The following is a 12,038-nucleotide window of genomic DNA, read 5'->3' as shown; positions in this document are numbered from 1 at the left end:
TAAATGGCCTAAAAGTTTCATATCCTCCTTGCAATATGGAACTTGACCCTCAAAAATCCCTCATGACAATTCAACTAGTAGAACGGAAATCTTTTCCCAGTACCCTAAGGATTCTGGCAAAATATTTGTACTATTTCCATGTATACATGCCCCACTACACAGTCCTCCTTGCATATTACAAAAACTAGCAACATTTTTGAAGCTGTGTATATTCTGCCCTGTCCATAAATTATTTCAGCTGCCTCCTGACTCCTCAGATTAAGTTTTCTTACTCCCAGATCCCTCTGGCAGGAGCTACATTTCAGAGTGTAGCTAAAACTTCTCATCTTAGGCCAGCATTCACAGCATTAACAGAAGTGTCAAGAGATGGGAGACACAAAGAAACTGACTTTTATTGGCACTGGGAAGTGCTCAAAGGTTTCTGCTCCCACAGATTCCAGGTTGCACTTTTGGAGCATGGGGCTGATAAGCTGGTGGAGCACCAGGGCACAGCACTTGGCCAGGGGCAGGGAGCACCTCTGCACAGCTGGCAGCCCTGGTGGAGAAATCTGAACAATTCATAGCCTTGTCTGTTTCAGACTTGTCTTTCAGTTCCTCAAGATCACTTCGAATTCTTGTCTTGTCCTTTGACAACCTGCTCAGCTTTCCATTGTTTATGAATTGAGTGAGAAAGCTATCTGCCCCAAATAGTTAGAGGAAGCATTGGAAGTATCTCCAGTTCAACCAGGAGAGATGCAAGCCTCTGGGGAATAATAATCATCTGTATCAAAAGGTTTTTGGCAGGCCCTTGCAGAGACAGCCAAAGGGCTGAAGGTTGTACTTTCAGTGCACAAGCAGTGAATGTGTCCAAAAGAACTAGTTTCAAGCAAAAAAAATCAATTGCCCTACCAAAATGGATAATCAAGGGTATGTGGGGTATGTGGGGTTTTTATCTTCTTTTCTTCTGTTAGAGCTGGGATTAAAGCACAGGAGGTGCAGTTTCGTGCTCAGACTCACTTGTTTATTAATTCTTATCTAAAGTACAGTCTCACAAGTTGTGAGTTCCAGCCAACAAGGTAGAAAATGGCTGTCTCTAACTCTTTCCATGGTCTTTTAAGCACTAATTATCCAATATCGAGATGACACCTATATTATTTATAGTTTTAACCCAAGAACTAACCACCCATGGTCTGCAATGCGACCTTTTCACACAATTAGAAAAAAATGCCCAAAACCATGAAGAAGGTGAAAAAAGAAGCACTTAGCCAATGCCCTAAATCCTCCATATTGCTTTTTTTATATTACTAAATATAAATATATGCATATAAATACTAAATATATATTACTATATCTATTAATATATATACTAAAACCTTACACTCAAAGTTTTCCATCATTTGATATCACACACTTCTATTCAAACTACACACCCACAACCCCAGTGCTGTCACTCAATTTTGGAAGCCTCTGCACAGCCTCAGGTCAAATGCAGTGTTTGCTTGGGGGTCAGTGCCTTTTAGCACAGCCTGCAATTCTCAGTGCCCAGGGTTCCAATAAGGCTATAATCTACTGAATGCACAAATGAATTCTTCTGTTTGATGTGGCTTTGAGAAGTCTGTAGTACAAGAGAGGCTTGGCCCCTTCTTCAAGGAGTCATGAGAATGACTAGAAGAAATTATACTGGAAACCTGAAGGGTTTCATTGTTTAGATTGGAGAAGGCAAGACCAAGGAGAGACAGTAGTAATTTCAGGTGCGTTGAGGATGCCAGTAAAAAAGAAGAAAATCTTCCCTGTGGCTAACAAGACTTTAAAAATAAATTATCCTCATTATCAGCAAGAAAGAATGAGGTTAAATATTAGAAGATTTTTATGCCAATAGCAAAAAATGTTGGGAAATTTTGCCATGGAGAATGAGTTATACCAAGTAAGGGAGCTAGATAAGGGCAGAGTAGACACCCACCTACAAAAAAGGAGATGTTGGCATAGTTGTGCTGGGCTGGGATATGGAATTGAGCTAGATGTCCCCTTTGAGCTGTACTGCCCTGGACTTCTGCAAGGAATCCATGTCCCATCCCCAGTGAAATCTCAAGTGGTGTAGATGTTTTAGTGAATGTCCCCACCCACCTTGCAATCCCTGATTTCAGAGCACAGAACGTCCCTTCCTGAGCACCCCACTGGCCCTGGAGAAAAGCCCAATTTTGCACAATGCTGCAGACCTCTCTGGGTTGTGCCAGGCATGCCTGTGGGCTGAGGGGGAGTGGGGAGCTGGTTTCACACCTGATCTGACCATGCCAGCCCACCACACAACCCCAGCCCAGCAATTCCCATTCCCAGAACCAAGGGATGCCTCAAGCCAGTGTATCCCTGTGAAAAAAACTGTCAGGGTAGGTGAGAAAAAGCAGTGGAGCAGAGGTGGGAGAGGGGGAGTCAGTGCCAGCTGCAAGAGAAACCTTGAGGAGAAGGTGGGATGATACCTCAGAAGTTAACTGTGTGACACTGTCACCTCTCATCCTCACCCTACATGCCAGCAGACATTTGGAAGGAGCCTTGCTCCAGCAGGTTTTTTTCACTGCCCCATTCTTCTTTCCCCTGTCCCATGCTTTCCACTGCACATGTACTCACACTCTTTCCTTCTGTTGCCAGCCACAGGAAAACTGCCTTCTTGGATTTCTGGAGGTTTTGTTACATTGCTCGGTTGTTTTAATATAAAACCACAGCTCCTCTTGTTAGTGAATGCTAGCATTTCAAACTGTAATATAATGTGCCATAAACGACATTCCATGCCATAAAATGTTGCAGAAAGATATACTTTTACTCCTAAGAGCAGTGGCTGGATTCTGCTGAACTGAATTTAGTGGAGATTCAATCAAAACTGAGACGAAAGAAAAGAGCAAGATTCCAGGTTCACTGCAGAGTTCACTTGCAGTTTTTCCTGTCCCCGACAATAAGAGGATTACCTTAAATCAAGAGCATCAGTGTCAATGAGAACCAGAAAACTTAATACATGGAAGGACAAGGAGATCAAAGCTTAGCACCTGGAGAATACCACATGCTCTAGATTAATAAAGCAATGCACTCTGTTACATAAATCTTGAACAGGGTTATTCATGGACAAACATACAAAAAAGAAATTACTGTAGAGCTCAGATAACAGATATTTAATACTGGTGCTCTATCAGAGAATATCCTCTCATGTTATAGGAGTGTTGACATAGAGCAGTGAGACATTATTTTGTTTTAAACACTTTTAGTCTAAACTTGACATTACTGTTTTTGGACCTGGATACTGCACATCTGCAAGTCAGCGGAAATACCAAAATCTTGCATGCTCCTTTGATTGTTACATTTAAGGTATCATATATGCTACCAGCTCAGCTGCTGCAAGGCATTAAAGTCCATTACTCCAAGCTTGTAAAGTACTTTGGAAATACTATAGACAAGGATTAGAGAAGATGAGTATTCCACATGGCTTCAGAAGGGATGATAAACAGAGGGTAAAAGCACTGTAGTTAAAGTGATATATTGATCGCATGTGGGGAGCAATAGCAAGAGATCCCTTCTGATGAGTATTTTGTTGAGTGGTTTTGAAATTATATGCTTTTATCAAGCAGTTATGTTTTTAAAATGTTTCTAAGCAGTTTTGTTTACAGTGCCATAGCCTAAGAACTACTGATAGGTTGAAAATCAGCAGACTCAAGGAGTCTGAACTTGGAGCACACCTTAGTGTTGGACCTCTGTTGTGAGATGATTTGAACGTGTTTGGAAGAGAGGAGTTTAGAAGGAAGATAATCCAAATAAATTTCACAAAGGAATATTATAATCAGCCTAAAAACTGTAATGTCCTTTATGTGTTATCCAATCATAAAGTGGTTCTTTGGTTTATCAATTTGGTTAATCAATGATGAGGCATATTTTCCCACAGATGTGAAAATAGCATCCAAACGCCAGGTATGTGTCACTGTGACCTACAGATATCACAGAGAGACACTCACCTGTGTAACCATTGCAGGAGAAAAGCAACACTTTAGTACAGGAAAACAGGACAGGAAAAGAAAAGGAATAAGGGTCCCCCTCTCCAGCATCCAGAGTCATCCAAGAAAGTTGCCACCTTGGAAGCTGCACTTCTGTACTAGGAAAATCTTCTCCTTTCAACATGTAAGGCCCAAGCTTCACATGTCATTCAAGGCCTCTGCCAATTTTGCTAATTTCTATTTGCTGAATGCCAGCAAATGGCCCTGCTGTAATCATATATAGTGTCCACATGGCTACTATGGAAGAAAGTGAGTATTTTATGAGCTTGAAATCCAGTCCAGGGATAGTCATAAAGGCTGACAATATGTCAATGCAGAAGTTCACACAATGACATAGATTCTGAACAAACTTATTTCCAAACACTAGCAAAAAAAACCCCAAACAATTAATCTTCAATCCATCAATTCAATGCGCATCTAAGAAAACGGTTTTGCTGTGTGTTGTATTTTAAATCCAGCCAGCAACCAAGTACCACACAACCACAACCCACCAATACCACAAAACTCAATCCCCCACCAGCAGGACTGGGGACAAAATCAGATGAATGAAAGCTGGAAAACTCATGGGCTGAGGTAAAAACAGTTTAATAGGGCAAGTGTAGTCTGTGCACACAAGCAAAGCAAAACAAGGATATTTGGAGCTTTCAGTGCTTCCCATGGGCTGGCAGGTGTTCAGTCATCTCCAGGAGAGCAGGGACCCATCATGCACAGTGGTTAATTGGGAAGACAAATGATATCACCACAAATGTCCACCCCTTACTCCTTCTTCTCCCCACTTTACACACTGAGCCTGGTGCCCCATGGTCTGGAACATCCCTTTGGTCACTTGGGGTCACCTGTCCTGGCTGTGTCTCCTCCCAGGCACCCCCAGTGTGGCAGCAGAAAAGCAGAAAAGGCCTTGGCTCTGTTCAAGCCCTGCTCAGCAGCAACAAAAAACATCTCTGTGTTATCAACCCTGGGTTCAGCACAAATCCAAAACACAGCCCCATGCCAGCCACTGGGAGGAAAATTATCTCAGCCCAAACCAGCATACTGTGGAAGCAAGCTGAGGTGGTGTAAAGTTACTGTTGCTTCTTCAGTGCTCTTTAGTACTTTGTCATTTTACATATGTAAACTGGGCCATGGTTTGTCATTATTAATTTGACACAAAAGACTCGAGAAGATTGTGAGCTGAGGTGACTTCCTGAGATCCCTTCCCATGTGGTTTTTCCTGTGATCCTGTGGTCTTACGATGAGTTATTTCTATTAGAAGGAGATGGAGAGGGAAAGGAGCAAATTGTTGTTGGTAGCTGATTCAGAGACAAAAAAATTTGAACCAAAATAGGTCACAGCAGAACTCTCAGGGAAGGGTCAGAGTTGGTGAACAGAAAAGAAGACAGTAAGTGACAAGCATGGGAAGGGCTCAGGCCTGGAGGGCTCCCCAAGGCAGTGTCCATGGCATGGATATCTTCTCACAAGTATGGATGCCAAACCCATGACGAGACAGGGTGTCTTGGTGTGGAAAGACAGGTATCTGTCAGGGAAAACTGGAGTTTCCCTTAGAATGGAGAATGTAAAAACCCCCTCCTTCCACATTATTACATTTTTGCAATTAGGAGCTGCCAGGCAGAAATATAGAAATAGGAATAACAGTTGTTTACTAGGAATATTAAAAATACAAATGCAATAGTACCAAAAAACAAACAGGCAAACAAACAAAAGTCCTAGAAAACCCTGACAGAGTCAGAGATACAACCTGACACCCCGTTGTCAGGGTTGGAAGCAGTCCAGATAAGTCCTCCTGGAGTAACAGATGTTTTTCTGTGGAGTAGAGATGATCCTGTAAAAAAAAAGGGTCCAGTGCTGGTGAGATGGATCCGGTCTTCCACCAGGAATCCAGTGGAAAACTGGCTGGATTACTGTTTGGGATTGCAGGTCTTATGGTGGTGCAAAGGCTTTGTCTCCTCCCGCTGGGTGGAGCATCTCCCAATGGGATGAGGTGATGTTATCAGTCCTGTGAGAGCCTTCAATGGCCCATTCACAGGGGATGTCCCTGGGAGGAGGATGGGTGGAGGAAGAGATAAGGAGGCCCTGCCTTATCTGCTGTTATCAGGTGTCCCATTAACAGAAGGCATCTGCCCTCTTTCCCCCCCTAGAGTTACAAGAGATAAAGAACAATATCTCCCAACCAACTTCAACAGATGAAAATAGAATACACATTTTTGGTTACATTTTTCAACCCAAGACACAGGGCAGCAGCAGCAGAGGGAACACTAGAGCTGCCATACACACCCAACAGTGCCTTCTCCCTTAAGCTGGACCTGGTTCTGAGACCAGACCAAACTCCAGCTCACTCTGCTGCCAGCCTCACCAAGGAGCACCTGGGTTTCAATTTTTCATATTATACCTCTCAGTTTGAGTGGCGATTGTTTAGGCAATGGAGCAAGGCTTTTGACCTACTCAGTGACATAATTTATAGCTTGGTGTTGGAAACAGGGATCTGCCATCTGCAGGTTGCTTCCCAGGCCCTCTCACAAACCTGTTTCGTGGTACAGGCTGCTCCTGGACTCGGTTTACCTCTACTTCAGCTGCATTTTGTGTAGTACTGTGAATTCAAATGGACACAGTGAGAGTTAATTAATGTTAGTTACACTGCTGAATTTTTCTAATTTAAAATAAGGAGTGGCTGTAAATTAAAGGAACACTAACAAGTAGCTCCACAGTCTTCAGATAGTTCCACTTCAGTAGGGCTGCAGGGGAAATGTAGGAATGATAATAAATACATCATAAACATTAAAGAGCCATAAAATAGCCACATATAGATCCAATAAAACATAATATAGAAATAATTCAAGCTGGGCTGAAAAGCAAATACCACCTACTACTGAAGGCTTTTGCAGTACCTTGGGATCCCAGGAAAAGGGGTTGATATCACAGTTGTGTTAACTGTTTTTATTGGGCCTGACTTACCTTGAAGGTCATTCTGCCAGAGTATTTTTGAAAGTCCTTTGAGCAGTCATGTACCAAACTTAATTTTCTTTTATAACTGAAATAGTCCACTGGAATTCTTTGATATTACCAGATCTGTTTTGAGACCAAAAAGAACTTTGTATCTAAGAGAAAAAGATTGCAGCATTTAGAGCTGAAATGATACTGACAGAACATTTTCCCCCTCTTTAAGTTATGTTTGCTATAGTTACAACTTCAAAATCTCAGAGGCCCACTTGAGTTTTGGGATAAGTATATTTTATGTCAAAAAGACTCTATGCCAGAAAGCTCCAAATATCAGAGAAGTCTCAGTTTAGCATTCTGGTAGCATTGCAAAACATGTGCCTTTTAGTAAAGGAGAGCACGTCAAAGTCTTAGAACTACTTTTCTCAATCATTATAATGAACAGGCAGAAGAGCCACACAGATCAGAATCACTTTTCCATAAGCCCTTGGTAGATTTATAGTCACGGCCAAGGCTTCTCCATGCAGGGGTTTTGCTTAGCAGGTTTTCCCAGCCTTTCAGCTTCTGCTGGGATGCCCTGGGTGCAGTTCAGGAGGGATAGGGGTGCAAGCCTGCCTCCAGATTCCCAGGATGCTTAAAGCACGGGGCTGCCAGCTCCTCTGCAGAGACCCAAACCCCTGGGGGCTGTTCTGTTTGACAGGGCTGGCACAGCCCTGAGTCACTTTCCTCTCATGGGCAGGCTGACACAGGGGGGAGCAAAGGCACACGAGGTCCCTTTCCTGTGTTCAGCATCACCACAAAGTGTTGGAACCCTGGGCACTGAGAATTTTAGACTTTCTGTGCTAAAAGGCACTGACCCCCAAGCAAACACTGCATTTGGCCTGAGGCCGTGGAGAAGGCTTCCAAAATTGAGTGATAGCACTGGGATTGTGGGTGTGCAGTTTGAATAGAAGTGTGTGATATCACAGGGTGGAAAACTTAGAGTTTAAGGTTTTAGAATACAGTAATATATATAAAGCAAGATGGAGGATTTAGGGCATTGGCTATGTCCTCCTTTTTCACTTTCTTCTTCGTGGATTTCAGTGGTATTTTGTAATTGGATAGAAAAATCCGCATTGTGGGCCAATAGTCCATTGGTTATTGGGTTAAAAGTAAAAATAATTTAGGTGTCATATCTTAATTGGACACCTAGTTCTTAAAAAGCCTTGTAAAGAGGTAGAGACAGAGCCATCTACTTTGTTAGCTAGAGCTCACAGCTTGTGAGACTTGCTATAGATAAGAATTAATAAATATCTGAGTACAAATACAAACACCATCCCTCATGCATTTAATCCGGGCTCTAACAGAAGAGAAGATGATAAAAATCTATAACAGAGGGTCACTATCCTGTGCTGAGGGCAAATGCAGAGGCCTTTACATTCCTCCTACCCAATGCCCTGCCCAAAGCACAGGCTCTGATGCTCTCAGATGCCTCCTCAGCCATGGCACAGTTCAGACATAATCACCTCCAACTGTGGTTCACTTGAATCTCAGTGGTTTCAAAGTATTTGTAGAATGGGTGAGATTTTTTACTTATTTCCACAAAGGAAATCAAAGATATTTCTAAGCATTTCCATTCAGACAAAATAGACTTCACAGTTGTCGACAGCTGCCTCCCAAATCAGTTTAGAGCTACCACACTGTAAAAGCCCACTGTCTTCTGGATCCTGCCTGACAGAGGAGGCTACTAATCTTAAACTTTGCATTTATTTTATAAGGCAATAATGTGGTAGCCATTTTAGAAACTTCATCAAGTATTGGCTGAGAGGTTTGGGGTGAAATGTACTCAGAGACTCTATTATGCATGGGGAACAGAGCAACTAAGGTGTAGAAGAATGTAATCCTTTTTTAAATATTATTCCTGGGAATACTTTTATCACCAAATGTTCAACTTCAAATTGAATTATGTATTTTCATCGCAGGTCTACATTCCTGCGTCCTGGTTCTAAAATGAAATTGTTTATACAGACAAAAAAAATAGTTGATCTTATGGCATGGCAGGGAAAAAAATATACTTTACTTCTGACTTTTCTCAATACACTCTCTCCTAAGCTAACCTCCCATAGCTGGCACATAAAGCTCTATTTAGTGTGGTGCATAAAGTGTAGCCCATGCAATGCCTTATCTTCACAACACAAGTCCTGGCAGATATGGTGCACAGCATAGGAATAAAACTGAATTAGTAATGGCCAATGTGAGGCATAACAACAGTTTAGACTGTCTTCATTAGAGGCATCCCAGCTCCCAAAGTGAAACCATGTCATGTGTGTAAGAGTATAACCATGTCACATGTCCAGTCAGGCCACAAACTTCCACCAAATCTCTGCTATCTTCCAAAAAATCTCTGCTATCACGTTTATCATTCCCTGCCTAGATGAGCATGGGGAAGGTTGTGGAATGCAGGAGTCACAGGCACTAAACAGAAAGAAGTTTCTTGCAGAATGGGGCTTGCATGGAGAAGTCTGTTGGGAGCCAAGGAGTTCAAAACTACACATGTGAGTAGTCAGAAAACACATTTGTTGTGTAATGGCAGGGAGCAGCTGTGGTGAGCAACACCCCTGACTCCAGTCACGGTGCCAGGAAATGGAGCACACAGTGCAGCTGGAAAAACTGGCATTTCACTGATAATTCGAGACCTTGTTTGCAGTTATAAAAGTACTGTTGCTTCCTAAACAAGGTGGCCAGAAATATCAATTCTTTCAAAAGCTGAGTGGTGCCTGAGACAGTCCCTCCTGGAGCACCAGAAGGTTCTTACCTGAACTGGGGCCTGGAGTGTTTAAGCAACTCTTAGACAGGGTTACTATGAATATACCATTTATATTGTCACTTACAGCAAATCCAGGTGTTCACTGGGTCATGTAGTGCAGCCAGGGGCTCCTTCCAGCCCACAGTTTTGCTGGCTTCCATGAGGTGATGCACGACTTGAGCCAAGCCTTGTGCATGTTTTAACAATGCTCATGTTTAACAGAGGCGGTTTATGGCAGCCTGTGAACTTGGTACATTAGAAACCAAAATAGAACTGAACCAAACATCCAGATTTGATCCAAACCTCTCAGTGGGAGCCTTCCCATGTTACAGTCTGAGGAAAAAAGAAAAAAAAAAAAAAAAAAGGCAACTTATTTATACGCAGTTCTGAGGTTTCAAAATGCTCGTTAAAAAACCTGAATCCAAACTTTGCAGCTTGCATCCGCGTCAGCTGAGACAAAGTCTGGGCTTGAAATGAAGCACATGAAAGAGCACAGATCTGCACCATTACTCACCATGATTTCCTTAGATGGCTTGAAGGATTGCAATGCAGGAAATTCGTTGTAATTTGTTCGGTGATTTTTTGTCCACCCAGCAAAATGCGGCTTTATGAGCCATTTCTGTAGGGAAAAAAAAAAAATAGCTTATTTTGTGGATCTATTCATTGGCTGGCTGAAGAGGGAAAGAGAGTTTTTCTTCCACTGAAGCTTTTTAAGACTACAGTTTTAAGTAGTGCAAGAAACACGGAACACAGGGTGTTCATTACTTATACAGAGCATTTAAAAAAAAATGTTTACCAGACATTATAAAGACACTGTAAATGCCTTTATTAAAAAGCATAAAGAAATTTTTATATAATTTAATTGTAAACTTTCTATTGCCAAGGTATTATAATATATAAAGCCATACAAACAAATGAGTTTTGAATGCTGACAGGATTCTGCAGAAATACAAGCTAATTAACAAATCTAATTAAGATCTCACTTATTCTGTGAATTTTTTTCTCATTGACATTTAGTTATCTTGGGGTTTAACAAATCTGAAACAAAATTATAGACAATTGTCTGGCTTTTTAAATTGTCTGAGTACGCGTGTGCTTATAAAGAAATATTTAGGAAAACTCACTTTCTGATACAGTGAGTTAAATGTCCAAGTGTATTTGTCTACTTTGCCAGAAGAAAACAAGTAACTGAAGTATGGAGGAATGTAAATCCTTCTTTAAATATTATTCCTGGGAGTACTTTTATCACCAAATATTCCAGTTCAAATTGAATTATATATTTTCATCAGAGGTCCACATTCCTGGGGCTTGGTTCTGAAATGAAATTATTTATACAGACAGAAAATAGTTTATTTTATATCATGGCAAAGAAAGATTCTGGGTTTTGTTTCTGACTAGTCTCCCCATAACCTCTCAGAGTCAACTTTTTACAGCCTGCATAAAAAGTGTTCTGCAGTGTGGTGCGAATTCAGGGAAGCAGATGTACTGCATATCAAATAAACACACAGAATTAATTTCTTTTTCATTAATAAATGTCATCTTGTATGGATTGGTGTGGATCTTATTACTACAGAGAGACTCAGACTGAAATTTGGGGGAATCTCAACTGAATTGCAGGGGGAAATATTGGATGGTAAGTTGAAGGTGTGCTTACAAATCAGTCCTGTGTTGTACAAAAAAAATAATCTACATCTTCAAAATACAAGCTCCTTGTGCTGTTCTGCAACTGTTCTGCCCTGTTAGGTCAATGACATTAGACAGCAGAGATCACAACTTCAGAACATCAATATAAACCTGAATTCTAATGTATCAGCCAAGTATTTCTGCAGAGTTCTCAAAAAATGAAGATGGTATGACCACTGAGAGATATTCTTGTTCAAACTCCTGCTGTTGCAGCTGAGCCCTTTGCATGCATTGCCCTGTTTCCTCTCAGGTGACTGTGTTTGGGTTCCCTCTCCCAAAGGACCTGCCCCTTGTCTCATTTGCTTCATTGCAGGCAGGAGGGGCTCAGTCTGAAATCTGTTACTGCACCACAGTGTGTGTCTCACAGAGCAAAGCAGGGTCACCACTGCTCTGCTCAGATCTCAGCATTTTCCCTGTCTCATCCCAACAGGACTCTGTGGCGAGAAAGGACACTTAGGGTGACACAAATTCAGTGCATGCGTCACATGGCAGGCAGATAGCACAGTGACACCACCAGCCAACAAATGTCACAGGTGCTGCTTCTGCTCTTCCATTTCCATCTGTCTGCACGGAGGGGGAGCAGTGCCTTACCTCCACAGAGGCTCTTCTCAGATGCTCTGGTGTTGGAA

The sequence above is a fragment of the Prinia subflava genome, chromosome Z (assembly GCF_021018805.1).
Source record: "Prinia subflava isolate CZ2003 ecotype Zambia chromosome Z, Cam_Psub_1.2, whole genome shotgun sequence".
NCBI classification, from domain to species: Eukaryota; Metazoa; Chordata; class Aves; order Passeriformes; family Cisticolidae; genus Prinia; species Prinia subflava.
The sequence above is the reverse complement of the archived record's forward strand: the minus strand, read 5'-3'. Positions refer to the sequence as shown.